Genomic DNA, 27,128 nt, shown 5'->3' on the forward strand with positions numbered 1-27,128 from the left:
CCATCTCTTTAAGAATTTGCCACTGTGATCCACACAGTCAAAGGCTTTGGCATAGTCAATAAAGTAGAAATAGATGTTTTTCTGGAACTCTCTTGCTTTTTTGATGATCCAGCAGATGTTGGCAATTTGGCCTCTGGTTCCTCTGCCTTTTCTAAAACCAACTTGAACATTTGGAGATTCACGGTTCACATATTGCTGAAGCCTGGCTTGGAGAATTTTGAGCATTACTTTGCTAGCATGTAAGGTGAGTGCAATTGTGTGGTAGTTTGAGCATTCTTTGGAATTGCCTTTCTTTGAGATTGGAAGGAAAACTGACCTTTTCCAGTCCTGTGGCCACTGCTGAGTTTTCCAAATTTCCTGGCATGTTGAATATAGCAGTTTCACAGCATCATCTTTTAGGATCTGAAATAGCTTAACTGGAATTCCATCACCTCCACTAGCTTTGTTTGTAGTGATGCTTTCTAAGGCCCACTTGACTTCGCATTCCAGAATGTATGGCTCTAGATGAGTGGTCACACTATCATGATTATCTGGGTCATGAAGATCTTTTTTGTACAGTTCTTCTGTGTATTCTTGCCACCTCTTCTTAATATCTTCTGCTTCTGTTATGTCCATACCATTTCTGTCCTTTATCGAGCCCATCTTTGCATGAAATGTTCCCTTGGTATCTCTAATTTTCTTGAAGATATCTCTAGTCTTTCCCATTCTATTGTTTTCCTCTATTTCTTTGCATGGATCACTGAGGAAGGCTTTCTTATCCCGCCTTGCTATTCTTTGGAACTCTGCATTCAGATGGGTTTATCTTTCCTTCTCTCATTTGCTTTTGGCTTCTCTTCTTTTCACAGCTATTTGTAAGGCCTCCTCAGACAACCATTTTGCTTTTTTGCATTTCTTTTTCTTGGGGATGGTCTTGATCCCTGTCTCCTGTACAATGTCATGAACCTCTGTCCATAGTTCATCACGTACTCTATCAAATCTAGTCCCTGAAGTCTATTTCTCATTTCTACTGTTTAATTGTAAGGGATTGGATTTATGTCATACCTGAATGGTCCAGTGGTTTTTCCCTACTTTCTTCAATTTCAGTCTGAATTTGGCAATAAGGAGTTCATGATCTGAGCCACAGTCAGCTCCCGGTCTTGTTTTTGCTGACTATATAGAGCTTCTCCATCTTTGGCTGCAAAGAATATAGTCAGTCTGATTTCGGTGTTGACCATCTGGTGATGTCCATGTGTAGAGTCTTCTCTTGTGTTGTTGGAAGAGGGTGTTTGTTATGTCCAGTGTGTTCTCTTGACATAACTCTATTAGCCTTTGCCCTGCTTCATTCTGTACTCCAAGGCCAAATTTTCCTGTTACTCCAGGTGTTTCTTAACTTCCTACTTTTGCATTCCAGTCTCCTATAATGAAAAGGACATCTTTCTTGGGTGTTAGTTCTAGAAGATCTCGTAGGTCTTCATTGAACCCTTCAACTTCAGCTTCTACAGCATTACTGGTTTGGGCATAGATTTGGATTATCATCCTATTGAATGGTTTGCCTTGGAAATGAACGGAGATCATTCTGTCATTTTTGGGATTACATCCAAGTACTGCATCAGACTCTTGTTGACTATGATGGCTACTCCATTTCTTCTGAGGGATTCTTGCCCACAGTAGTAGATATAATCTGAGTTAAATTCACCCATTTCAGTCCGTTTTAGTTCGCTGATTTCTTAAATGTCAATGTTCACTCCAGCCATTTTTTGTTTGACCACTTCCAATTTGCCTTGATTCATGGACCTAACATTCCAGGTTCCTATGCAATATTGCTCTTTGCAGCATCGGACCTTGCTTCCATCACCAGTCACATCCACAGCTGGGTGTTGTTTTTGCTTTGGCTCCATCTCTGCATCCTTTCTGGAGTTATTTCTCCACTGGTATCCAATAGCATATTGGGCATTTACCGACCTGGGGAGTTCATATTTCAATGTCCTATCTTTTTTCCATTTCTTACTGTTCATGGGGTTCTCAAGGCAAGAATACTGAAGTGGTTTGCCATTCCTGTCTCCAGTGGATCGCATTTGGTCAGAACTCTCCACCAAGACCCATCCATCTTGGGTGGCCCTACACAGCATGGCTTAGTTTCACTGAGTTAGACAGGGCTGTGGTCCATGTGATTAGATTGGTTGGTTTTCTGTGATTGTGGTTTCAGTCTGTCTGCCCGCTGATGCCCTCTCTTAGCACCTACCGTCTTCCTAGGGATTCTCTTACCTTGGACGTGGGCTGTCTCTTCATGGCTGCTCCAGCAAAGCGCAGCCGCTGCTCCTTACTAGTCACTACTTCTAGTTAAGAGCTGTCCTTTTAACCCTAGGTGGCAGCTGACAGTTACTGAGAGCTCACCATGTACAGGCAAGGTTCTAAGGAGGCATCTGTCACTGCCTCATGGAATTCTCTCAGGGTCTAGGGCACGTAGTGGTTTGTGATTTTTCTGAGGCATGGATTTATCTGGCCACGCAATACAGCTGAATTGGAGAGGATGAGACAGGAACCAAAAAATTGAGTCAAGACATCACCATCCAGACAAGTGCTGATCATAACCTGAAATGTAGGCAAAAGCAGTGGGCATGGGAAGGAGAAAACATCCCAGAGACAGTCTGCTTCTTTACTGAAACCTATCTCGTATGTTGAAAACACTTCTGTCTCTGCTTCCCCCCCTCTGTGATTATTGTGCTGCCTTTGCATGAGTTGAGGCATTTAATAATTAGAATTAATGAAAGTCATCAGTATTGGCAGTGCTGTCAGCCAGACTTTTCTGCTTACCCCTAGAAGCATGGGCAGTGCTGTGTAAACGTCACTTACAGACGTCATTCATTCCTTGGATCAAGAGAGTAGTAACTTTCTTAAGTTCAACAACAACAGATATATGGGGTTGGCCAAAAAGCTCATTCAGGTTTTTCATAAGCTGTTACAGAAAAATACAAACCAACTTTTTTGGCCAACCCAGTATATGTATTGGAAGTTTACCATTTAAAAGAACAATACACTAGTCACTTACAAATAGCTGTGAATAGAAGAGAAACGAAAGGCAAAGGCGAAAAGGAAAGATACACTCATTTGAATGCAGAATTCCAAAGAATAGCAAGGAGAGATAAGAAAGCCTTTGTTAACAATCAATGCAATGAAATAGAGGAGAACAATAGAATGGGAAAGACTAGAGAGATCTCTTCAGGAAAATTAGAGAGCAAGGGAATATTCATGCAAAGATGGGCACAATCGTATGGACCTAACAGAAGGAGAAGATATTAAGAGGTGGCAAGAATACACAGAAAAAGTATACAAAAAAAAAAGATCTTCATGACCCAGATAATCACAACGGTGTGATCACTCACCTAGAGCCAAACATCCTGGCATGCGAAGTCAAATGGGGCTTAGGAAGCATCACTACAAACAAAGCTAGCGGAGGTGATGGAATTCCAGTTGAGCTATTTCAAATATTAAAAGATGATGCTGTGAAAATGCTACACTCAATATGCCAGAAAATCTGGAAAACTCACCAGTGGCCACAGGATTGGAAAAGGTCAGTTTTCCTTCCAATCCCAAAGAAAGGCAATGCCAAAGAATGCCCAAACTACCGCACAATTGCACTCATCTCACACGCTAACAAAGTAATGCTCAAAATTCTGCAAGCCAGGCTTCAACAGTACATGAACCATCAACTTCTGAATATTCAAGCTGGATTTAGAAAAGGCAGAGGAACCAGAGATCAAATTGCCAACATCCATTGGATCATCAAAAAAGCAAGAGAGTTCCAGAAAAACATTTACTTCTGCTTTATTGACTGTGCCAAAGCCTTTGACTGTGTGGATCACAATAAACTGTGGAAAATGAGATGAGAATACCAGACTACCTGACCTGCCTCTTGAGAAATCTGTATGCAGGTCAGGAAGCAACAGTTAGAACTAGACATGGGACAGCCGACTGGTTCCAAATCGGGAAAGGAATACGTCAAGGCTGTATATTGTCACCCTGCTTATTTAACTTATATACAGAGTACATCATGAGAAACGCTGGGCTGGAAGAAGCACAAGCTGGAATCAAGATTGCTGGGAGAAATATCAATAACCTCAGATATGTAGACGACACCACCCTTATGGCAGAAAGCGAAGAAGAAGTAAAGAGCCTGTTGATGAATGTAAAAAAGGAGAGTGAAAAAGTTGCCTTAAAACTCAACATTCAGAAAACTAAGATGATGGCATCTGGTCCCAGCACTTCATGGGAAATAGATGGGGAAACAGTGGAAACAATGACAGACTTTATTTTGGGGGGCTCCAAATACACTGCAGATGGTGACTGCAGCCATGAAATTAAAAGACACTTAGTCCTTGGAAGGAAAGTTATGACCAACCTAGACAGCATATTGAAAAGCAGAGACCTTACTTTGCCAACAAAGGTCAGTCTAATCAAAGCTATGGTTTTTCCAGTAGTCGTGTATGGATGTGAGATTTGAACTATAAAGAAAGCTGAGGGCTGAAGAATTGATACTTTTGAACTGTGGTGTTGGAGAAGACTGTTGAGAGTCCCTTGGGCTACAAGGAGATCCAACCAGTCAATCGTAACGGAAATCAGTCCTGAATATTCATTGGAAGGCCTGATGCTAAAGCTGAGACTCCAATACTTTGGCCACCTGATGTGAAGTACTGACTCAGTTGAAAAGACCCTGATACTGGGAAAGATTGAAGGCCGGATGAGAAGGGGATGACAGAGGATGAGATGATTGGATGGCATCACTGACTCAATGGACTTGAGTTTGAATAAACTCCGGGAGTTGGCGATGGATGGGGAGGCCTGGCGTGCTGTGGTCCATGGGGTCGCAAAGAGTCAGACATAACTGAGCAACTGAAGTGATACTAGTCACTGTGGAAGTCTCAAAAGTGGCTAAAAATCAGTTTGGAAAAACACCTGAACAAGGGTGAGGAATTTTAATTAGAATTGTAACTAGGTATTAGCTGGTGTCAGTAATTTGTACAATGAATCCTGGGTTCTTTCTAAATAGACATATTTGTCATTTTCTCAGGAAATGACATTTAAAGATTTTAGGAGAGCCTCTGAAACTCTCATCTGAGACATGTAAAGTTCCATGTACTATTGAGGAGAACCAGTTTTGCCATCTTTTAAAGAGTCATTAAAGTAAGATTTGTGAACCCTGATTATCTTCTCTCTTCTCATGGAGGAATTCATTGTTTTATTTATTCTGTTTGCCATAAGGTTCAAAGAATTCTTCTTCAGAACATGTAGATCTTTCAGTTAATACTGACTAGCATTAATCATTCTTTAAAATAACATAAAACTATTCATATATACTCCCAAGCTGGAATGTGTAAGTAATGCTTGGAAGTCTGATGCGTAATCCCTTCACAAATAATAGTCATTCTAAAGAGAGATATTAGCACTCCAACATGAAATACAAGAGAGATTCCTACTCGATTTTGAGTGTGACTATGTATTTTCACTCCTGGGAACTGAGTCTTCCCACTAATTTCAAAGAATGACTTAGGACCTTTTGTCTCCCACTTGAATTAGTAGTATAAGTCCTGACCCAATGGGGTTTGATTTTTCTCTCCAGTTAATTGATTAGAGCCAGATCCTCAAAGCCCACGTTTCTTAGAGTAGATTCTACTAAGTTCTGAGTTGGCCATGGTAATCAAAGCAAAAGAGGACATCTACATTTTTGTTATCTTCATTTCAAAGTGTTATATTATTAGATTCAGAATCACCCTGAATAATTAGCCTCAGTAGAATCTGTCTTTCCATTTCCAAAACGCTGTCCCTGCCAGTATCAGGGCCTATTTCTACAATGGGGTATACCATCTAAATATGTAAACATTGGGATCCTGCATGTCCAGATTACTTAGGACCAGGAGTCATCATGGCAGGAAAATCTGGTCACCTGGAGTGCTCAGACCCATGGCAGCTTCCCAGTGCTGAACTGATTCTTGGCCCTCTTGATGTGCCCATTGTTTCCTCAGTTGTCCCTACACCATCCACACATGCACCGTCTTGAACACCCTTTGCACCAGTTCTGCCTGTGTTCTGCCTTTGCTGTTCTTTCAGGGTGTTCTTCCATTTCCTCAATTATCTTTATTAACCAGGAGGTGTGGATGAGCGGGAGCAGGAAATCTAAGGTCTCTCTCTCTTGCATGGCGTGTATGTGTGTGTGTGTGAGAGAGAAAGAGAATGAGTGACTTAAGCCTACAGAGCTGCACACTTTCACACAGCCATCCAGCCATGCTAACTTTCACCTTGAAAGTATACTGCCAGCCTGCTCAGTCCCTGGAGCTACTGCATTGTCCACAGGAAATGTGCAGCGTGGGGTAACTAAATTTTCGAGTTAGGCCATTCTGTTTTTGAATTTATTTTTAATTGAGGATAGTTGCTTTGTAATATTGTGTTGGCTTCTGCCAATGAAAATTGAAACTACAATGGGGTATCACCTCGCACTGTTCAGAATGGCTGTCTTCCAAAACAAAAAAATCTACAAACTGTAAATGCTGGAAAGGGAACCCTCTTGCACTGTTGTTGGAAATGTACATTGATGCAACCACTGTGGAGAACAGTATGGAGATTCCTTAAAAAATTAGAAATAAAACTACCATATGACCCAGCAGTCCCGCTACTGGGCATATACCCTGAGAAAACCATAATTGAAAAAGGCCATTCTTATTTTTAATAACTCTTTTCTTTGTGGAAATGCTGAGGCTTTGGGCTAGTAAGTTATCTAAGTATGTAAAGATTTGGGAAGCCTTTGCAAGTATTTTCTCTCATAATTATTGAAAACTTAGAACTCTGAAAAATTGGGGGGAATATGCTAAAGTATACTTGATTTGAATAAATAGAAACCATATGCTTAAAGCACTGTATATAGTCAAGATGAAATGTCCATGTTTGCGATAGATCTGTTCTCATTTCTCTTAAGGGAATTTTAATCCAAATGTTTTATTGTCGTTGGCAAGATCCAGATTCTGAATCTGCCCTCAGTGCTTTGTTTTGTTCAGTCTCAGCTTTTGGATCAAAATAACCACTTATTATTTTGCCAGAAATTCAGCATTAACACTAATGTATTTCTTGACAATTGCACAATAGTCTCGGCTGTCATGAGAATTACTTTGCTTAAAATAAGTATGTTAAAATGTAGACACACAACACGCACACAGTACATATTTATATGTTTGCATGCTAAAAGATGGCTTATGGAAAAATGTGAAGTCCAGTTATTTGTGTATTTTAAGAAAAAAGATTAAGCCAGGAACATGAATCTTGTTTTCCATTGCCAAGAGCCATGATGAGGGAATACTATAAGTAATGGATAATTTACCCTTACCCTCAAATGATCAAATATATGGGTCTTAGGAGTAACATGTTATAAGCACTGTGTATGCATATTTATGCGGAAATGTAACACATGTACACTAAGAGTGAATTTGGGAGGAAACGTTTAAAATGTCCTCCAACAGATTATCAAGTTAATTTCTCCAATTTTAATTACTTCTCCGTAGGGAAGTACAGTGGGAAGATATTTGTATTTTCTTAGAGCAGAAAATATTAGAATGTTGGTAGAATTTCCTGTTTTAACCAAGAATGAAGGAGAACTATGAGCCATTTGCTTCCTGAATGGCTGCATTCCAGCTGTGCAGACTGATCACAGCACATCTGCCAATCAGAGCAGGCCCTGCAGGGAACCTTGGAGGCCGAGTCTTGTTTACAGGCATCGTTTCTGCATCGTGACTCTGTTTCTCCCCTCCTCCTTTGTGTTGTATGTCTAGGAAGATTTGTAGGGGAATTCACTATTACGCGCCTAAATAAGCTGTATGAAACTAAGACACCAGCCACAGCAAATTGTATTTCGGGCAGACTTAGCTCATCTTAGTTACAGGTAAGAGTTGTTACTTTGTTATGAGGATAGCTGATGTGCATCTAGTTTCTGGCTTTATTTTGAGACAGTATACTTTACTTTTGTTAGCAAAACTAACAGGCTAAAAGCTGAAGAGGAACAGTCAAAAAATGGTTTAACATGTGCGCTGTATTCCTGACTTTAAATTTTATAGTACTCAACAAATGAAAAACTAGATTTTTATTTAGAGGAGGGGTAAACCAAGTTAAATTAAAAGTTTTAAAAGTGGCAGTAACACTAAGTCACTGTGTAGAGAAATTGGAACCAGAAGCCTATTAACCTCATGTGTCTGGGAGAGCCTTCTAGCTAAACAAATATGTTTTATTGTGGATCTTTCTCCTTGTCAGTGTTTCAGAGAACAGTATCTTCTTGTGTGCTAACTCCTTGGTTTAAAAAGACATTTCTTTTTTATTAAGTACTCATTCAGAAAGAATTTATATTTAACTATGTAAATCTGATTCGTATTCTTTCATAATTTTTTCATAAAATTTCTTCAGAACTTTTAGAGAATGTTTTCGTTATCCTTATGCTGCTGCGTCAGCAGTAAAATTAAGGGGGGAAGAAAGCATTCCAGTCTAATCTTGTTTAGCCATTGAATTGTATCATGTTAGTGTTAATTCAGAAGATAGTTTCGAAAACTACCTTTTGATAATCTTGCATAGGATTTTTAAAAGTCATTCTATAGGATTTTATTGTGGTTTTACACATTGCTTGCTTCTATTTTTTTTTTTTTTTACCCATTGCTTTCTGTTTTTAGTTTTTTCATAACACTGCTATCTTTCTACTTCATTCATTTATTTTTAAGCATATACTGAAGGAAAAATCATTAGTCAGAAAAAAAGGACAACCTATGAGTTTTGTGGTTCTTTCTCTTATATATAATCGTCTTCATGTTGATGAAGCACATTTTAGAGTAGTACGTAGAGGCACTTCTGAAAACGTCTAGCAGCTAGGCTCTGGCCTCTTATTCTGTAGCAGGATTTCTCCATTTTAACACTGTTGACATTTTCGGTGAGATTATTCTTTCTTGTAGTGGTTAGTAGCATCCCTGGTCTCTACCCACCAGATGCCAGTAGCTCCTTCCTCCTAAGCTGTGACAACCACAGACCATCTCCTGGCATTGCCAGGTGTCCCCTTGGGGAGGAGGAGCGAAATCGCCCCTGGTTGAGAGCCACTGCCCTATAGCCCTTTAGAGCTAATTTTCTGTGAAACATGGAAATCCAACTTCTGAAAAGTTCTGGGTGATAGAGAGTTAAGGAGGAGGCTGCACTGGTCTCAGTGTATTTGCAGATGTAGCCGACTGCTCATTTCTTTCCCCTCCCCATCCTGTTAGAAGCTTTTGCCAACCATGATTCATGGAATGATTCTTTTGAGCTGAGTAATTTGTGGCTTTTCAGTTTCCTTACTTTCTTTCCTCAGCTAAACTTGTTTTGGTTTTAGCAAAGTGTTTAAAACAGCAAAGATCTTTGAAAATGAAATAATATGTGTAATGATATATTTTCTAAGTAGATGATTTTTAACAAACTGTAAAAACTTTATATGCCTGTCCTTCTTTATATCTTTCATAACTCCTCTGTCAGACAAATCCTCTCAACTCTGAAGGAGAGTCTTATGTAGGGGAAGACACAGCAACCTTTGAACAGTCCTTTGTGAAATCTGATGGTATGGCAGCTGGTATTTAAGAACTTCTTTTCTAAGACTTCTAAAGAGCATTTTAAAATGTGACTCTCTTCTTTCTTTACAGATCGAAACGAACGAAATAAACCAGAGCACCGTTCTTCAAGGTATGAATTTATAGTTATAGTATTTAATAACTGTATAAAGCTTTTCTTTCAGGAAATATTATTTGGAAGAAGTGCAAGTGTCCCTTTTTGAAACACTGTATCTTTGAATCTTCCATGGCCCTCAGGCTTCACAAGGGACATACTGTTCATTCTCAGAACAAACATTCTTTATAAAATTATTGACTACCTGGAAGACATGTTTTATTTTGAGAATTTGTATCAATGACAGGTATATTTTTACAGAAAATTATTTTATCCCTGTTTCTTTTCTTCTGTGGTTTATTTCCCTCCACTTTCTTTAATTGGTATTTTTATAAATGTGTACTGCTTTTTTTCTAATTATGTATAAAGCTAGCATGGGCTTATAGAAATTTAAAAATTATTTTTTAAAGTAGAAATCATTAAAAAAAACAGAATGTCTTTCATCAACTGGAAATGGCTGGCTACTGCTAAAAATTTGATGTAATTAATTCTTTCTAGAGCTTATTGGTATAAATACACACACACACACACACACACACACACATATAGATATATATATATTGCAGTTGAATTCTTTAAGTTCTTACTAGACAGTTTTGAATGGCCAGGAAAGTTCTGCCCCTTCAGCCCGTTATTCACACTGAGAAGCGTGTCCTATGAGAGCTTCACCAACACTGAAGAGTGTGTTTGAAATCCCTGTCAAACTTATGGGATGGAAGGGGCTCAGATGGTAAAGAGTCTGCCTGCACTCTGGGAGACCCGAGTTCAGCCTCTGAGTTGGGAAGATCCCCTGGAGAAGGGAATGGCAACCCACTCCAGTATTCTTTCCTGGAGAATCCCATGGACAGAGGAGCCTGGGGGGCTACAGTCCTGGGGATCACAAGGAACCGGACATAACTGAGCAACTAACACTTGTCAAACTTATATGTGGAAAACTGTCTAACTTCCACTCTCTAGGCAAGAATGACAGATCTTTTTTTATTTTTTAACCTAGTTCTGTGAAGGATTGTAACTTTTTAATATCATTTTCACCTTATTCCACATTTCATCACTTTTTCTTTGCATTTTATATTGTGATAGTGTTATTAGTCGCTCAGTCGTGTCTGACTCTTTGCGACCCCTTGGATTGTAGCCCACCAGGCTCCTCTGTCCATGGAATTCTCCAGGCAAGAATACTGGGGTGGGTTGCCATTTCCTTCTCTAGGGGATCTTTCCAACTCAGGGGTCAAACCCAGATCTCCTGCAGTGCAGGCAGAGTCTTTACCATATGAGGCACCAGGGAAGCTCCAGTACATTTTGCAGAGATTGTCAATCAAAGTAAGTTACTGAGATCTAATCTGGGAGGAAAATACAGCTAAGTGTTTGGGATGTAAGGTAGTTTTTTTAGGGAGGAGTATAATTCACATATATTAAAATTCACTCTTTTTGGTGTATGATTCTATGAGTTTTGACAAACACATACAGTTAGATTCACTCTTTTTGGTGTGTGTTTCTATGAGTTTTGACAAACACATACAGTTAGATAGCCATAATCATAGAATGTGTAAGATTGTTTTTTTAAATACTTAATAGAAAAAAAGAATGTAAGAGGACTTTGACAGCATGCTTGACTGTGAGTGACATAAAGTTGAAAGGGTAAAAAATAGTTAGGATGATAAAATCAGGATCCATAAGACCTCTGACATACTGAAGGTTTGACTGAATTAAGCAATATGAGTTTTAATTGGAACAAATGTAAATCCTTACCCCTACGGCTGAAAGATCAATGGAGCATGAACAAGTAGGGGAGAGGTGACTTAACAATATTTTTGAAAAAAACCTTGAGGATTTAATTGTTCATAAATTCATCATGAGGGGAGTTCCCTGGTGGCCTAGGGGTTAGGATTCTGGGCTTTCACTGCCATGGCCTAGGTTCAGTCCCTGGTCAGGGAACTGAAATCCCTCAAGCTCCACAGCACAGCCAACAGGAACAAAATAAATAAATAAATCCATTCATTAAGAGTCAAAAATTTCATGTTGTTGCCTCCACCTCCCCCAAAATGTCGGCATTGATTTAATTATGCTGAAAGACCTATAATGTCCAGTATAAGAAAAGTGATAGCTCTAGACCACACTTTTGATTTGCTGTTCAATTCTGGGCCCACAAGGCTTTGAGAAATTGAAGTGTGCGTTGCACTGGCTCTGTCAATATTGAGGTACTTAAAAGCAGAATCCTATCATCTACTCCAGAGATTCCCATTCAGTAGGTGTGGAGTGAGTAGATCATGGGAATCTGTATATTAAAGAAGTGGCAGGTGATTCTGATGGAGAGCCAGGTTGGGAACCACTGGGATAGAAGACCACAGCTGAGCTGGGAGAGGGAAAGTGAAAGAGAAGAGCTGGGTAGAAGTCAAAGCTAAGTCACAGGAAGACTTATTTAAGGAACTGGGAGAAGTTAGCCATGGTTTGGAAGTTTGGGAAGGGGTATAAGACAGAAATAACTGGATTCAAACACCTGAAGGGCTGTAGAAGAGACTAGCAAAATTGTTCTCATAATTGCTGTTCCCAGCATTAGCTCCCAATTGCTAGGAAGAACAAGGGATCCTTGGAGGAATAGGTAATCCCAGATCCTGGGAAAGGGAAAGTCTGGGTAAGCCTGGACCCTACTGATAGGAAGGTAGGAAGTGCTCAACCAGCGGGGTCATGTCAAAAAGGCCTAGGAGGCAGCTTTAAGAGGCTCAATTGTCCAAATATGGGACAATTTGAGTAGCAAAAATTTTTAATGACAATAGATTCTAACACACTGGATTTTTAAAAATCCAAATAGAAGAAGAAATACTTAAGTTTTTAATTATAAAGGGAAAAATGTACCTTTGTCAGTGAAGAGATCTGGTGATCACATTCTTAATCAAGTGGTCAGCTTGTATACCTATCACCGTCTGTCTCACTCTCAGGTGAGACAACCAACTCCAGCTGATGCTTTAGCAATGCACATAGATATCGTTTATGTCATAGGAACCCTGGGCAAAACAAGATAATATGAAAAAATACAAAAAGGCTAGAAAGATATTTCAGATTTTAAAAGACAATTTTTTTTTTTAATCTGGAATTTTAAAATCCAGATTTAAAAAAAATGCTTTGGGGATAATTAAGAAAATTTAAATACGAAATTTATTTTAGATTTTTTGGTTAATATTTCTTTGATTAGGTGTATCTTGGAAAGCTGTTATGTGGGAGAATGTCCTTATTCTTAGGAGATGTAAGCAGATGTATTAGAGGCGACACAGGCTTATGTGTGCAGCATACTCTCAAATAATTGATGAACATTAAAAACAGCAAGATGTAACAGGAAATACAGGAAAATATTAATAATTGGTGAATAGGTGAAATGTATATATGGGTGTTCACTGTACTATTCCTTTAGCTTTTCTGTAGACTTGAAATTTCACAAGAAGTAGTAGAGGAGGGAATCTGGAGAAGGGGATGGCAACCCACTCCAGGATTCTTGCCTTGAGAATCCCCGTGGCCAGAGGCGGGCCACAGTCCACGGAGTCACACGACTGAGCGACTAAGCACACACAGTGCAGTGAGGGAGTGGGTCTGTACGGCCTGTGTTGTCCTGGGGGTAAAATATACATCTGTGGGTGCAGAGTTGAGAGAGTGGATTTCTGCACAATGTGAGGAAGGATTTCCAGACATAGCAGGTCAAGGATGGAATGGAATCTGTGGGGGACACTGTCAAGGAAAAGCTGGACAAGCTAGTGGAGGGGATAAAATGGAGAAGTTTCATGCATAGCTAAATCATGATTCTAGACGGCTCCAGCCCTTGCTCATTCAATAGCCGATAATATTTGTTGCGAGACCCTAATCCAGGCTCAGGATACCGCAGAAAGCAAGGAAAGGTCTCCAGCTTTGTGGAGCACAGAGTGCCCATTGTTTGGGATTTACATTCCCAATCGCTCACGTCAGGATCCAAGTCTTTGCAGTTCTACTTCGGGCGGTGCTCGTGGTACTCAGCCTTCAACCTCTAATTTATACTTTCAGGCCCTCCGGGACTGTGATACTGGTCATGGTAACATGCCTGGTTCACCGTAAGCACTTAATAAAAAAATTTTTGAATAAATGTCAGATGTAGTTCGAAGAGGGACAGGGAATGCCAATATTTTTTCCTTGTTGACTGGAAAGAACCTGACTCTCAAAAGCTTGCACATGACTGCTGTTGAGTGCTTGTTACTACAGCAGTGAGGAGTATGCCCTGTAAGAAAGAAGTGTTTTCCAGGAAAGGCCAGTGTCCTCTGTCTGAGGTGTCTGCTGAGACTGGCAGTGACCTGCTCTTCCCCTGCTGTCCTTAGCTGAGCAGGGCCACCCTGCCAGTCCAGCAGTGCATCAACCAGATTAATACCTGCTGCATAAACAGGGCAGAGGGGAGAAAAAAATAAACAAAAGTCACTTAATTTTGGTGTGCTTTTTGGTTCTCCTCAGGCCACTTGGCAGCAAGAACATGGGCTCAATGCCCAGCATGCATAAGAGAGATGCATTCCTTTGGTTTGTGTTTTTATAAGGCCAAATACTCCTATAGCTTTCACAGTGAGAGGTGAATAAATCTGGGACGGCTGCCTGTTCTTTCATTTCAGTGCTGAAATAAAAAGGAAAGTAAAACTTTTGTCAAATGAAAGGAAAAGTTTTATTAGGTATAGGTCAACACTAAGACCCCAGGCTAAAAAAAGCATCACTTAAGCATTTCCCAGAGGCTTGCTGGGTGCTTTTTGATTGGTTTGTTGTGTAGAAGTCAGAAATATCTGAATTCTTGTTTTTTCCTTGTTATTTTAAATATACCATTTCCCAAATTGATGTCCCATGGAACTTTCTTTGTAGGATATTAATCAGTATGCAAGAAGTAAATAAATACTGCATGAAAAAATTTGAAAATGGTGAGTTAAAACAAAATTAGACATATTTTTTTACTGAGGTTCTTTGATATACTGAAATGCATTATAAAACTCCAAGTGAGAAACTTACAATAGAGGATTTTTAAAATTTCTCTGAATTTATAACTTCCTTTCCCAGACACAGGCACTAATAACATCTAGAAAAACATACTATGGAATGGCAGTTGGGAAACTAATTGAGAGGGAAGTAGGAGCTAAAGACAATAAAGTTAAGCCCTGTGGTAATCAGTGCCAGCAATGGAAAATTAGGAACTTTTTTTTACCACCCCAGCAGGTCTGAATAATAGGACCCAATGACTTATGGCGACTGAGAAATAAGCTACTTTGTCTTAAAGGTTTTACATACTGCAAGGAAATAATTTATAGCAGAAAAGATAAGGCAGCAGAACAGAGAACCCTTAACCTGTTTCTCAGAAATTATCTTTTGAATCTTAGTCTTTTTTAAAGCCTTTGATACCTGTTTATAAAGATTGATGGAATTTCAGGAAAATTTACAAAAATTATTCAAAAATTAGACAAAAATAAAATTTTCTAAAATTTATAAGGAAGAACAAGAATAACCAACTTTGACGATCAAAACTGGGAGATGGACTCTTGCAAGCAATTAAGACTGTTTTGTCAGTGGAGAAACAGGTCAAAGGAACAGAATGCAGAGCCCAGCGAAGATACACCTAGGCTTCCCAGGTGGCGTGAGTGGTATATAGAACCTGCCTGCTGACGCAGGAGACATAAGAGATGTGGGTTCTATTCCTGGGTCAGGAAGGTCCCCTGACGGAGGAAATGGCTCCCCCACTCCAGTATTCTCGCCAGGAGAATCTCATGGACAGAAGAACCTGGCCAGCTACAGCCCGTAGGGTCACAAAGAGTTGGATACGACTGAGCGTCTGAGCACAGCATGCACGGTTCTGTCCGGTGCTGTGATGGAGCTGGCAATACAGGTCAGTGGGGCAAGTGCACATGTCAACAAGTGGTGCAAGAGCAATTGATTACCTGTATTAAAAAAAAAAATTCTAGATGGAATTTGCTTTATTTTATCATGTGAGGTGGAATCTAAATACATAAAAGTAAAACATTTTGAGGAAATACATGAGAATATCTTTATGATGCTGGAGTAGGGAATATGTTTTTAAACAAGTAGAAACCATAAAGAAAAAGATGGACAAATTCGACTATGTGCAACTTTAAAACTTATGCACATGAAGACAGCAAAAGCATGTGAAAAGACAAGTTGTTACCGAAACACACACAGGTAACAATGGTTAGTGTCCAATATAAATACACATCAGGAAGAAAAGACAAATAGCTCAGGAGAACAAGGGCAGGGAGCTCAGAAAAGATGAATCCTAAGAAGCTTTAGCTTGCTAATACTAAGAAGATGTGTACCAGTGTGATGATGAGATTTCATTTCACTTCCATTGAGTTGGTGCAGAAATCTCAAAGATTGACAATTACAAGTGTGTGAGGGAATAATTTGATCCAGCATATTTAGAGAGTAACTGAGCACTCTATGGTAAAGTTGGAAATGCCAGACCATATAACCCAGCAGATATTAAGTACCCCAGAGAAATACTTTTCACTTGTGCCAAAGGAGCTGTGTCCAGGAATGCTGGGAGTAGGACTCCTTGGACTGAGGGAACTGCAGCTGTATGTGACAGCATATATAAATCTCAAAAACAGAATTGTGGGTGATAAAAGTAAAGTGTAGGAAGCCATATCCAGTCTCCTGGGGTAAACCACAATGAAAAAGAGTGTTTACAAACGAATATATCATATATATGTGTAAAATTCAGTCACTTTTGCTGGATAACAGAGACTGGCACACCATTGTATTGGGTTGGCCAAAAAGTTCATTTGGGTTTTTCCATAACATCTTATGAAAAACCCAAATGAACTTTTTGGCCAACCCAATAAATCAGCTATACATCAATTAAAAACAAAAAAAGCAAGTCATAAAAGAAAGATAGCTCAGTATGATACCATATATATGAACCAGAGGTCAGCACACGGGCCAAATCTGGCCTGCCACCTATTTCTGTGAATAGTTTTATCAGACCTCCGCCACGCCCATTTGTATGCATACTAGCTATGGCTGCTTTCACATCACTGCAGCAGAGCTGACTAGTTACACCAGAAGCCACAGGGCCCTCTAAGCCTCTGACCCCTTATAGACAAAGTTTGTCAACTCCAGATGCAAAAAACAGTTTGCTGACTCCCTTTGTCATAGGTGAAACACAAGCAGCGTATTCGTTATTGTATATTTTTATGGCTACACATATATAACTTGTATATGTGTACCTTTAAAGTAAAAGTATGGTGTGGCAGTCTGGAGGAGAATGGATAATGTATATGTATGACAGAGTCCCTTTGCTGTTAACCTGAAACTATCACAACATTGTTAGTCAGCTGTATTCCAATACAAAATAAAAACTTTAAAAAGTAAATTAAAAGTATTAAAAAAGTACATATGGAAGTGATAAATAGTGAATTTAGGACATTGCTTATCCAAGGAATGGATGAAAAAGGGGTACACAGGGAGCGTCAGGTGTATATTAAATGGCTCAGTTTTGGGCTTTGTTTATCTAAACTCTTTTTGAATCCTGAAAAATTTCATAATTAATTTTAAAAACCTTTAAGAGGACTTTCTTGAATTCTGTGGCACCAATAATAGTGTTTTTACAGGAAAGGAGCATAAAATTGAGTGAAATTTTCTTTGATTATTTCTGAAAGAGGAAAATGAAAAGGAAGAAGTAATTGAGAATATTAAAAAAAAAACCATGACCACACACTGCTCCCATTTCTACTCATGGTCTACACCTGTAGTTCCCTCTACTCTGTTCAGTTCAGTTGCTTAGTCGTGTCCGACTCTGTGACCCCACGGACTGCAGCACACCAGGCCTCCCTGTTCATCTACCAAACCCTGGAGTTTATTCAAACTCATGTCCATCGACTTGATGATGCCATCCAACCATCTCATCCTCTGTCATCCCCTTCTAATCCCACCTTCAATCTCTCCCAGCATCAGGGTCTTTTCAAATGAGTCAGGTGGCCAAAGTATTGAGTTTCAGCTTTAGCATCAGTCCTTCCAGTGAATATTCGGAACTGATTTCCTTTAGGATGGACTGGTTGGATCTCCTTGCAGTCCAAGGACTCTCAAGAGTCTTCTCCAACACCACAGTTCAAAAGCATCAATTCTTCATGCTCAGCTATGGAAAAACCACAGCCTTCACTAGATGGACTTTTGTTGACAAAGTAATGTCTCTGCTTTTTAATATGCTGTCTAGGTTGGTCATAACTTTCCTTCCAAGGAGTAAGCATCTTTTAATTTCATGGCTGCAGTCACCATCTGCAGTGATTTTGAAGCCCAAAGAAATAAAGTCTGTCACTGTTTCCCCATCTATTTGCCATGAAGTGATGGGGCCAGATGCCATGATCTTAGTCTTCTGAATGTTGAGTTTTAAGCCAACTTCTTCACTCTCCTCTTTCACTTTCATCAAGAGGCTCTTTAGTTCTTCTTTGATTTCTGCCATAAGGGTGGTGTTATCTACATGTCTGAGGTTATTGATATTTCTCCCAGCAATCTTGATTCCAGCTTGTGCTTCATCCACCCCAGCATTTCTCATGGTGTACTCCGCATAGAAGTTAAATAAGCAGAGTGACAATATACACTCTTGACGTACTTCTTTCCCTATTTGGAACCAGTCTGTTGTTCCATGTTTGGTTCTGACTATTGCTTCCTGACCTGCATACAGGTTTCTCAAGAGACAAGTCAGGTGGTCTGGTATTCCCATCTCTCTCAGAATTTTCCACAGTTTTTTGTGATCCACACAGTCAAAGGCTTTGGCATAGTCAATAAAGCAGAAATAGATGTTTTTCTGGAACTCTCTCACTTTTTTGATAAGCCAGCCCATGTTGGCAATTTGATCTCTGGTTCCTCTGCCTTTTCTAAATCCAGCTTGAATATCTAGGAGTTCATGGTTCATGTACTATTGAAGCCCGGCTTGGAGAATTTTGAGCATTACTTTACTAGTGTGTGAGATGAGTGCAATTGTGCAGTAGTTTGAACATTCTTTGACATTGCTTTTCTTTGGGATTGAAATGAAAACTGACCTTTTCCACTGCTTTTCCTTTGGCCACTTCTGAGTTTTCCAAATTTGCTGGCATGTTGAGTGCAGCACTTTCACAGCCTCATCTTTTAGGATTTGAAATAGCTCAATTAAAATTCCATCACCTCCACTAGCTTTATTCGTAGTGATGCTTCCTGAGGCCCACTTGACTTTGCATTCCAGGATGTCTGGCTCTAGGTGAGTGATCATACCATCATGATTATCTGGGTCATGAAGATCTTTTTTGTATAGTTCTGTGTATTCTTGCCACCTCTTCTTAATATCTTCTGCTTCTATTAGGTCCATACCATTTCTGTCCTTTTTTGAACCCATCTTTGCATGAAATGTTCCCTTCGTATCTCTAATTTTCTTTAGGTGATCTCTAGTCTTTCCCATTCTATTGTTTTACTCTATTTCTTTGTACTAATAACTGAGGAAGGCATTCTTATCTTTCCTTTACCATCTACTAAAGGCACTATTTATTGCTCTGTGGGTTTTTACCTTATTTTGATTTTTTACCCAAGAGTTAAACAAGTAACACTTGAAAACACTTTCTAGTAGTACAGAAATATGTGGTGTCTGTCTTTGTTCTACAAGCAACTGTTATTAAAGGAGTCTGCTACTGCTGCTGCTGCTGCTGCTGCTGCTAAGTCGCTTCAGTCGTGTCTGACTCTGTGCGACCCCATAGATGGAAGCCCACCAGGCTCCCCCGTCCCTGGGATTCTCCAGGCAAGAACACTGGAGTGGGTTGCCATTTCCTTCTCCAATGCATGAAAGTGAAAAGTGAAAGGGAAGTCTCTCAGTCGTGTCCGACTCTTAGCGACCCCATGGACTACAGCCCACCAGGCTCCTCCATCCATGGGATTTTCCAGGCAAGAGTACTGGAGTGGGGTGCCATTGCCTTCTCCATAAAGGAGACTGGTTCATTGTTTATCCTAGTCTACTTTCTATACATATATTTAGTATATACTGAAATAAAATATTAGAAGAAATGAGGTTATATCTGTGTGTAGTGTAGATGTATATGTTGTTGTTGTTTAGTCTCCAAGTTGTGTCTGACTCTTTGTGACCCCATGCACTTCAAGCTTACAAGAAATCAACTTTGAATATTCATTGGAAGGACTGTTGCTAAAGCTCCAGTACTCTGCCCAACTGATGTGAAGAGCCGACTCACTGGAAAGACCCTGATGCTGGGAAAGATTGAGGGCAAAAAGAGAAGGGGGCGGCAGACGATGAGATGGTTAGACAGCATTACTGACTCAATAGACATACATTTGAAAAACTCTGGGAGGTAGTGAACGACAGGGAAGCCTGGCATTCTGCAGCCCGTGCGGTCAGAAAGAATTGGACATAAATTAGCAACTGAACAACAACCCTATTGTTGGTCTTATAAAGATGTTAGGATTTTATTTTGACGCTTTACCGTTATCACATTATGGTTTAAATAGATTAGCTAAAAGCAAAAGATTTAACTTGTTTTTGCTTATATGTCTATTAAAATGTCATGCTCCACTGGGCTTAGTTTAACTAGTATAATTCTATCGCATTTCCCTACCCATATGTTTTGATTCCTGTACCTCTATAAACTATAGCTTGTGTGTAATTACTTTTTGGCATTATGTTTTCTAAGCTACAAGAGAAGTATCATTTTTTGCTGTAGCATCTGTAATGTAAACAAGGTGAAAAATTACAGTGTATACAGGTTTTGTAGGGAAAAATCTTTTTGCAATCAGAGATATGAAAGGATTATTAACATTTTATGTCATTCTACAGAGAATATGTATTTTTTACTATGGCTTTCAGAAATGTGACTTTAGCATTTTCCCCTAGTGTGATGGGAATGAAAATGAAGCATTGATATGGTCTGTCAGTTGGGTAATTGAAAAGGTTTATCAGCTGGCCTACCACTGCCGTACTGCTTAGTATGGGGGCTTCTCTGAAGTTGTTTCAAATTAAACTATCAGCAGGCAGTTCACTGGAACAGCAGCTGGTCCTGTATTTGCTGCTTTTCCTCAAGACTGACATGTGTGGCCACCCACTTCTCAGCATCCAAGGAGCTCATGGATATCCTGGCTCTTAAATTTTTTCATCCTAATTCTTTTCTCTCTTTCCCTTGGATTATATTTTATGTCAGTTCTTTGCTTTCCTGCAATATAATTTAGAAGTAGTTATCTACACAGTCTTATAAAAGCTGTATTAAATAGCCTTTACTTGAGTGAACTTTGTATCCATCTTTGGATTTCAGTTTGCCCTTAGGTTATGATTTCACCCCAATTGATAAATGTCCTTGTACAACTGGACTTTAACTTTTTATTTACATGCATTCCCTTACTGGCAGAGCATGTGTCACATTCTTCAAATGTATTGCATAAGACTGTAAACCATAAAAGTGTACTAATTCCTGGAAGAATCTTAGTGTGGACAGAATTGCTAAATCGTCACTTAGAAGCCCAATGACCTGGTGTGTCATTAACAGAACCCTACTGTTGATCCAGATTCGGTCGTTTCATATATAAAACCCTTCCTTTTTGTCTCTTTTTAAAATTGAAGTGTAGTTAATTTACACTATTGTGTTAATATCTGATATACAGCAAAGTGATTCATACACACACACACACACACACACGCACACACATATCTTTTCAGATTATTTTCCATTATAGGTTAATTACAAGGTATTGAATATAGTTCCCTGTGCTGTATAGCGATACTTGGTGCTTATCTATTTTATGTATAGTAGCTTATATCTCCCATACTTCTAGTTCTCTCTCCTCTTCTCCCTTTCCCCTTTTGGTAGCCATAAGTTTGTTTTCAATGCTTGTGAGTCTGTTCTGTATATAAATTCATTTATATTATTTTCTAGATTCCACATACATGTAATATTTGTCTTTCTCTACCTGGCTCACTTCACTTAATATGATTTTCTTTAGATCCATCCATGTTGCTTCACATGCAATATTTCGTTCTTTTTATAGCTGAGGAATCATCTATTGATGGGCACTTGGGTTTCTTCCATATCTTCCCTGCTGTAAATAGAGCTGCAGTGAATAGTGAGGTGCATGTATCTTTTCAAGATACCGATTCCTCCAGATACTGGCCCAGGAGTGGGATTGCTGGATCATATAGTAGCTCTGTTTTTAGTTTTTTAAGGAAACTCCATATTGTCTTGAAACTGGAAATCAGACCTGGTCCCAAAAATATAATTTCAGGATTGGGCATCTCCTTTTTGATGAGGGACTCCTCTGGACACTGTCAGAACATTCAGTTCTGCCCCATGACAAGATTTTGTCACTTTCCATCACATTCCGGTTGTAGAGCAGCTCTCAGAAGATGCAGAGTGAGCCTGCCCACCCTTGCACAACAATTCTAAGTGCAGCAAAAATAAGGCAGGAGTGCCAAAGAAGGACTTTGTGTGTGACTCTCTCTTCTTTTGGAAAGGAGGTCTGAGAGTCAGTGCCCTTTGGTAATTAAGAAAAGAAAAGAACACAAGGAAAATATCGATTGTCTGAATGCTTCTGAGTAAGATTGTGTCTAAACTACAAACATCCCATCAATTGTAAACTCGTTTCCTGGAGATAAAGTTGTCCCTCGGATACTGCCTTGTGCAGGCAGTCCAGGTATGTGCCAGGGAATGACAAGCAGACCTAAACGTTTATCACCATCTCTTGCCCAGTGCTTTCTCTTTGGTTACAGATTCCAAAGAGAAACTCTCAGCAGAAAAAAATTCCTATCAGCTGAAATCACTCTTTGGAATTTTCTTCTTGAAAATTATTTAAATTTGGGGTTGGTTGGGGCATACGTACTGATGAACACTGTCCAGGTATACTGATGACTAAACTGAAAGGGTCCAACTGTAGCAAATTTAAAGAGAGAAGCTAGGATGGTATGGTCTCAGAAGAGCGCTTGTGTAGGAACCTACTTTGTTTTCAGTGCTGCATGAAGCTCAGCTGTACTTCCTGTTTATGGGAATTCCTAAGATACCCTTGTATGCTCAGAATTAAAATCCCATTTATTAAATTCACATTTAAAGGGTTTCAGTTGCTTTTAACTTCGCAAGGTAATAAAATAACATCTAAGGAATCTCAACAATATTGTAATTTAAAAATGAAAATTGCTTACTTACATTGGCTTTAGGACTATCCTAAACTATATCCTTGACTCTAGGATTTATTTCCACCTGGGTTAGGGTATCATGAGTAATGCTGAAGGAACAGTGCAGATTAGTACTTGAAAGTATTTATGTACAAACCAGATCCTTGCCATACAAATATATTGTGTGAAGAGGAAAATGTATTGCTTGTCTTATGAACACTGACAGCAGATCTATGCCTTGGTGAGTAATAGAAGACTTTTTTTGCCTTGTTTTCTTCTACCAACAAAAGGCAAAAAAAAAAAAAAAAAACCCAGCCCCCAAATACCTCTCTCTGATGTGGGATCTCCTAAAACACAAATACAGACAGATGCATGAATTTTCAAACATTTATTTGCATATACTCCTTGACGTGTGATATATTATGAATAAATCCCAGAAGTGATAAAAGTCTTAAATCATCTTCTAATACTCTTCAAGATCTTTTCCCCCTTCCTCTGATTTAAATCTTCCAGTCATGAAGAGTCCATGAAAAAAGACAAATTTTCAGAGTTCTTTGGTAATTAATTCACAATTTCTACTTATTTAAAATTTTTTTTAAGTTTTGTTTTGTTTTTGGTGACTTCCTCTCAAAATTTGGCTATAGGTGAGGGAGTGATATTCAGCAGCTAAGAACTCAGGTCTAAGAACCAGACCATCAATATTTAAATCCTGGCTTCATCATTTACAAGCTGTGAGAACTTGAACATAAACTCTTTGCTCAACTGTAAAATTGGGGTCACAATAGTATTGATACATTCCCCTAAGGTAAGGGTGGATGTGGGGATAAGTGAGTTAAAAGGTGTAAGGCATTAGAGCAGTGCTCAATAAGGTCACCCAGGCTAGCTATTATTGCCATTGGAATGGACTAGTTATCAACTCTAATGTCCTTCCCTCCAGTTAGATTAAGCAATTAGTTCTTACCAAGTGGAACTGGAGTTTAAGTTTCATATTTAAAAATTTTTATAGTGGAGGGTAGAATAAAGATCATCCAATCAAATGCTATTATATGACAGATGAGAAAATTGACATTAAATGATGCAGTTATGCTCAGAGTTGTGGCATGGCTGTACCTGAACCTCAAACCTCTGAACTCTTCTCAGCATCCACTCTCTGTGTCTGACAACTTTCAGAAGCATCCTTAGTCCTGAGCCCTACATGCCCTGTGTCTCCGGGATTCACTTACAGCCTTAATGCTATCAGATGCTTTTTAAGTACAAGGGTGAGTCACCTCTCCCCTCTCCACTCTTCTATTTGGCCCTTATTTGCATAGAGACATGGTCTTGGTGTAAATGACTTGATCTTGGTGTAAATAACATACCACCCTTTATTGTTTTATAATAGCGATTGTTGAGAATATAGCCTTCAGATGCCCATAGATTTGTTTTGCTTAAGCCTGAAGCAAAACCACACTTGCATTTAGGGTAGGCCTCATGTTAAGGAAGTGTCATGACAAAAAAAAAATCTCTATGAAACATCAATGAATGCAAATTTGATATCAAATGAATATACTGGGGTTTCTTTTTTTAAAAAATTAATTTTTGGCACTTTACCCTACAATTGAGCAATTCCACATTTAGGTATCTACCCAAGAAAAATGAAAAGATACCCAACCAAAATTTTGTACATCGATGTTTGTTGTTTAGTCACCAAGTTATGTCCACCTCTTTTGCCACCCCATGAGCTATAGCCTGCCAGGCTCCTCTGTCCATGGGATTTCCCAGGCAAGAATACTGGAGTGGGTTTTCATTTCCTTCTCCAGGGTGAGGCTTCTTATGATGCCATGTTTGAAAGTGGGATTCACGTACATTCACCAAATAGTTATTGTGTATGATAAGCATTTATAGAGGATTGAGGTAGTTTATACTAAATCTGGGGAATTGAAACCCTAAAAGACAATCTGTAGGAATTTTAGCTCTCCCTAATTTCCCTTTAACTCTGTTAAGGTGGGCAGTCTTTCAGTCCTCCTTTTGCTGGTCTGCTCTTCTCTGTAAAGCAGCACTCCAGATGCTCTTTCTAGTGACACTAGTCACCGTGGTGAGCCCCACAGCTGGGCCTGCTTGACCTCACTCCTCATTCTGGACAGGACCTCACCGTGAGAAACAAATATTTGGGTTTTGACAACATTACACTAATTCTTGTAGGGGATCTTTTCTAGTACTGCCTACAGTCTCTTACAAATAAAACATGAAAAGCAGAGTTTGCATAATCAGAGTGTTTAAAAACCACAAGACTTCCCGGTGGTCCAGTGGTTAAGAATCTACCCTGCAATGTGAGAGACACAGGTTCTATCCCTGGCCCAGGAAGATTCCACATGCCATGGGGCAGCTAAGCCCGTGAGCCACAACTACTGAGCCTGCTCACCCTAGATGTGGTGCTCTGCAGCAAGAGAAGCCACCACAGTGAGAAGCCCGAGCACCACAACTAGAGAGCAGCACCCGTTCACCACAACTAGAGAAAGCATATGCACACCAATGTAACCCAGTGCAGCAAAAAAAAAAAAAAAAAAAAAAGCGCTTGCATAATGGTGATAACCTTAGCATATTAATGTAAGATGTGAATAACGAGGGGAACGGATGTGGGGTGTGTGAAAACAACTAATCTTCACAGCTTTTCTATTAAAAAAAACTTAAATTTTTTTAAATTTATTTTTTAAAAAATCTTACCCCCCAAAATACATATAAAACTACTGTGACAAAATAAGTTACAGCAATTCAATATTAGCTTCAGTTCAGTTCAGTCACTCAGTTGTGTCTGACTCTTTGCAACCCCATGAATCGCAGCACGCCAGGCCTCCCTGTCCATCACCATCTCCCGGAGTTCACTCAAACTCACGTCCATCGAGTCGGTGATGCCATCCAGCCATCTCATCCTCTGTCGTCCCCTTCTCCTCCTGCCCCCAATCCCTCTCAGCATCAGAGTCTTTTCCAATGAGTCAACTCTTCGCATGAGGTGGCCAAAGTACTGGAGTTTCAGCTTTAGCATCATTCCTTTCAATATTAGCATAGTAAGCAGCTTTTATTCTGTTTTACCAGATAATCTAGGATAAAATGATCAAGCCTGAATTACTTGAATAAGAGAAAGATCACTATTCTTATACAGAGTCCTAGTTTGAGAACAAACATTTCTAAGGAAATGTTAGAGTTAAAGGGGGAATAAGAGATTTAACAATCTCTGTGTTTAGCAGAGAAAAAAAAAAAAACACAATCTCTGTGTTAAAATTTTAAAAAGGGGCTTAAAGTTACTATTTGAAACATTTGATATCACAGAACCAACTAAAGACTGGGTCCTAATTACTTGGGCATACTTCTGTCTGGAGCACAGACTACCCTGTAATATAGTACATAATTATATAAGTCTGGCTCACCACCTGAAGGCAGCTGTTCATCTTTGCATCTCTAGGTTTGGTAACATGACAGATGATCAGTGTTTTCTGATTTGAGAGGAGACACTTGCAAATGAACTAGAAATAACTAGAAATCTCAGGATCTCAAGAAATATATGCCCTTTTGAAGATACTTGTAGAAGTAAATAACTCATGTTTGAAAGAAAATAACCTTTCCGATTTGTACTTGTGTGTTGATTGTCTATATACATTGCTGTTTTCTCAGGCTGCTAAAACCATCCAGTAGCCCTGCTGCCCCACCACCAAGGCTAGTCCCACAAGTGCTGGTGGCGATGCTGAGGGAACCTTTGCTGCTACTCTGGGTTTCTGTCACAGGAACCCCATCCTGTCTTTCTCAGGGCCTTGCTGTCAGGGCTGTGGCCTGTGGGAATGAGGTGGGATTAGGAGAAGAACTTGGAAATGTCTTAGATCCAAACCTCACCATTTGTAGTTACGTTTGTTTCCTCTTTTGTCTCCATTTCCTTCTTTCTTCTTTTCTTGAAATTCCAGGAAAAATCTTAAAATGTCATCTGACGGGGTTCAACTCAGACTGAAACAGTTGTACATCTGTCCCAGGAAAACTGTGGTCCCAGGTTTAACAGAGTGTCTGGAAGCAAAATATGTGGCATTATCATACCAGCTTCGGGTGTTTGGATGCTTTCCTCTCTTCACTGCTCTATCAATAAAACAGGAATGATACTTGCTACCTAAATAAGGAGGCCATACAGGGAGTGGGAATTACTAAATAATGTATCTTCTGTTTTGAAAGTAAGGGTTTTAAGGAAAAAACAATTCTATCTACCCATCCATCTGCCTGTCTGTCCACCCACCTGCCTATCCATCCATCTGTCCATGCGCACATTCATTTCAGTTGATTTCTGTTGTTAGGAATTCTT

At 39.4% G+C, this 27,128-nt stretch overlaps 1 protein-coding gene across 1 annotated transcript in view; it reads left to right on the plus strand.

The window, feature by feature from the left end:
- The first annotated feature begins 7,793 nt into the window (after positions 1-7,793).
- SH3D19 (SH3 domain containing 19) overlaps positions 7,794-27,128 on the plus strand; it is a 108,114-nt gene continuing 88,779 nt past the window's right edge. The window contains exons 1-2 of the mRNA XM_052654378.1: positions 7,794-7,903; positions 9,666-9,705. The gene's annotated coding sequence lies outside the window, so the exon portion shown is untranslated. The remainder of the gene's footprint in view (positions 7,904-9,665; positions 9,706-27,128) is intronic.

Source organism: Budorcas taxicolor, chromosome 17 (genome assembly GCF_023091745.1).
Source record: "Budorcas taxicolor isolate Tak-1 chromosome 17, Takin1.1, whole genome shotgun sequence".
Classification (NCBI taxonomy): domain Eukaryota; kingdom Metazoa; phylum Chordata; class Mammalia; order Artiodactyla; family Bovidae; genus Budorcas; species Budorcas taxicolor.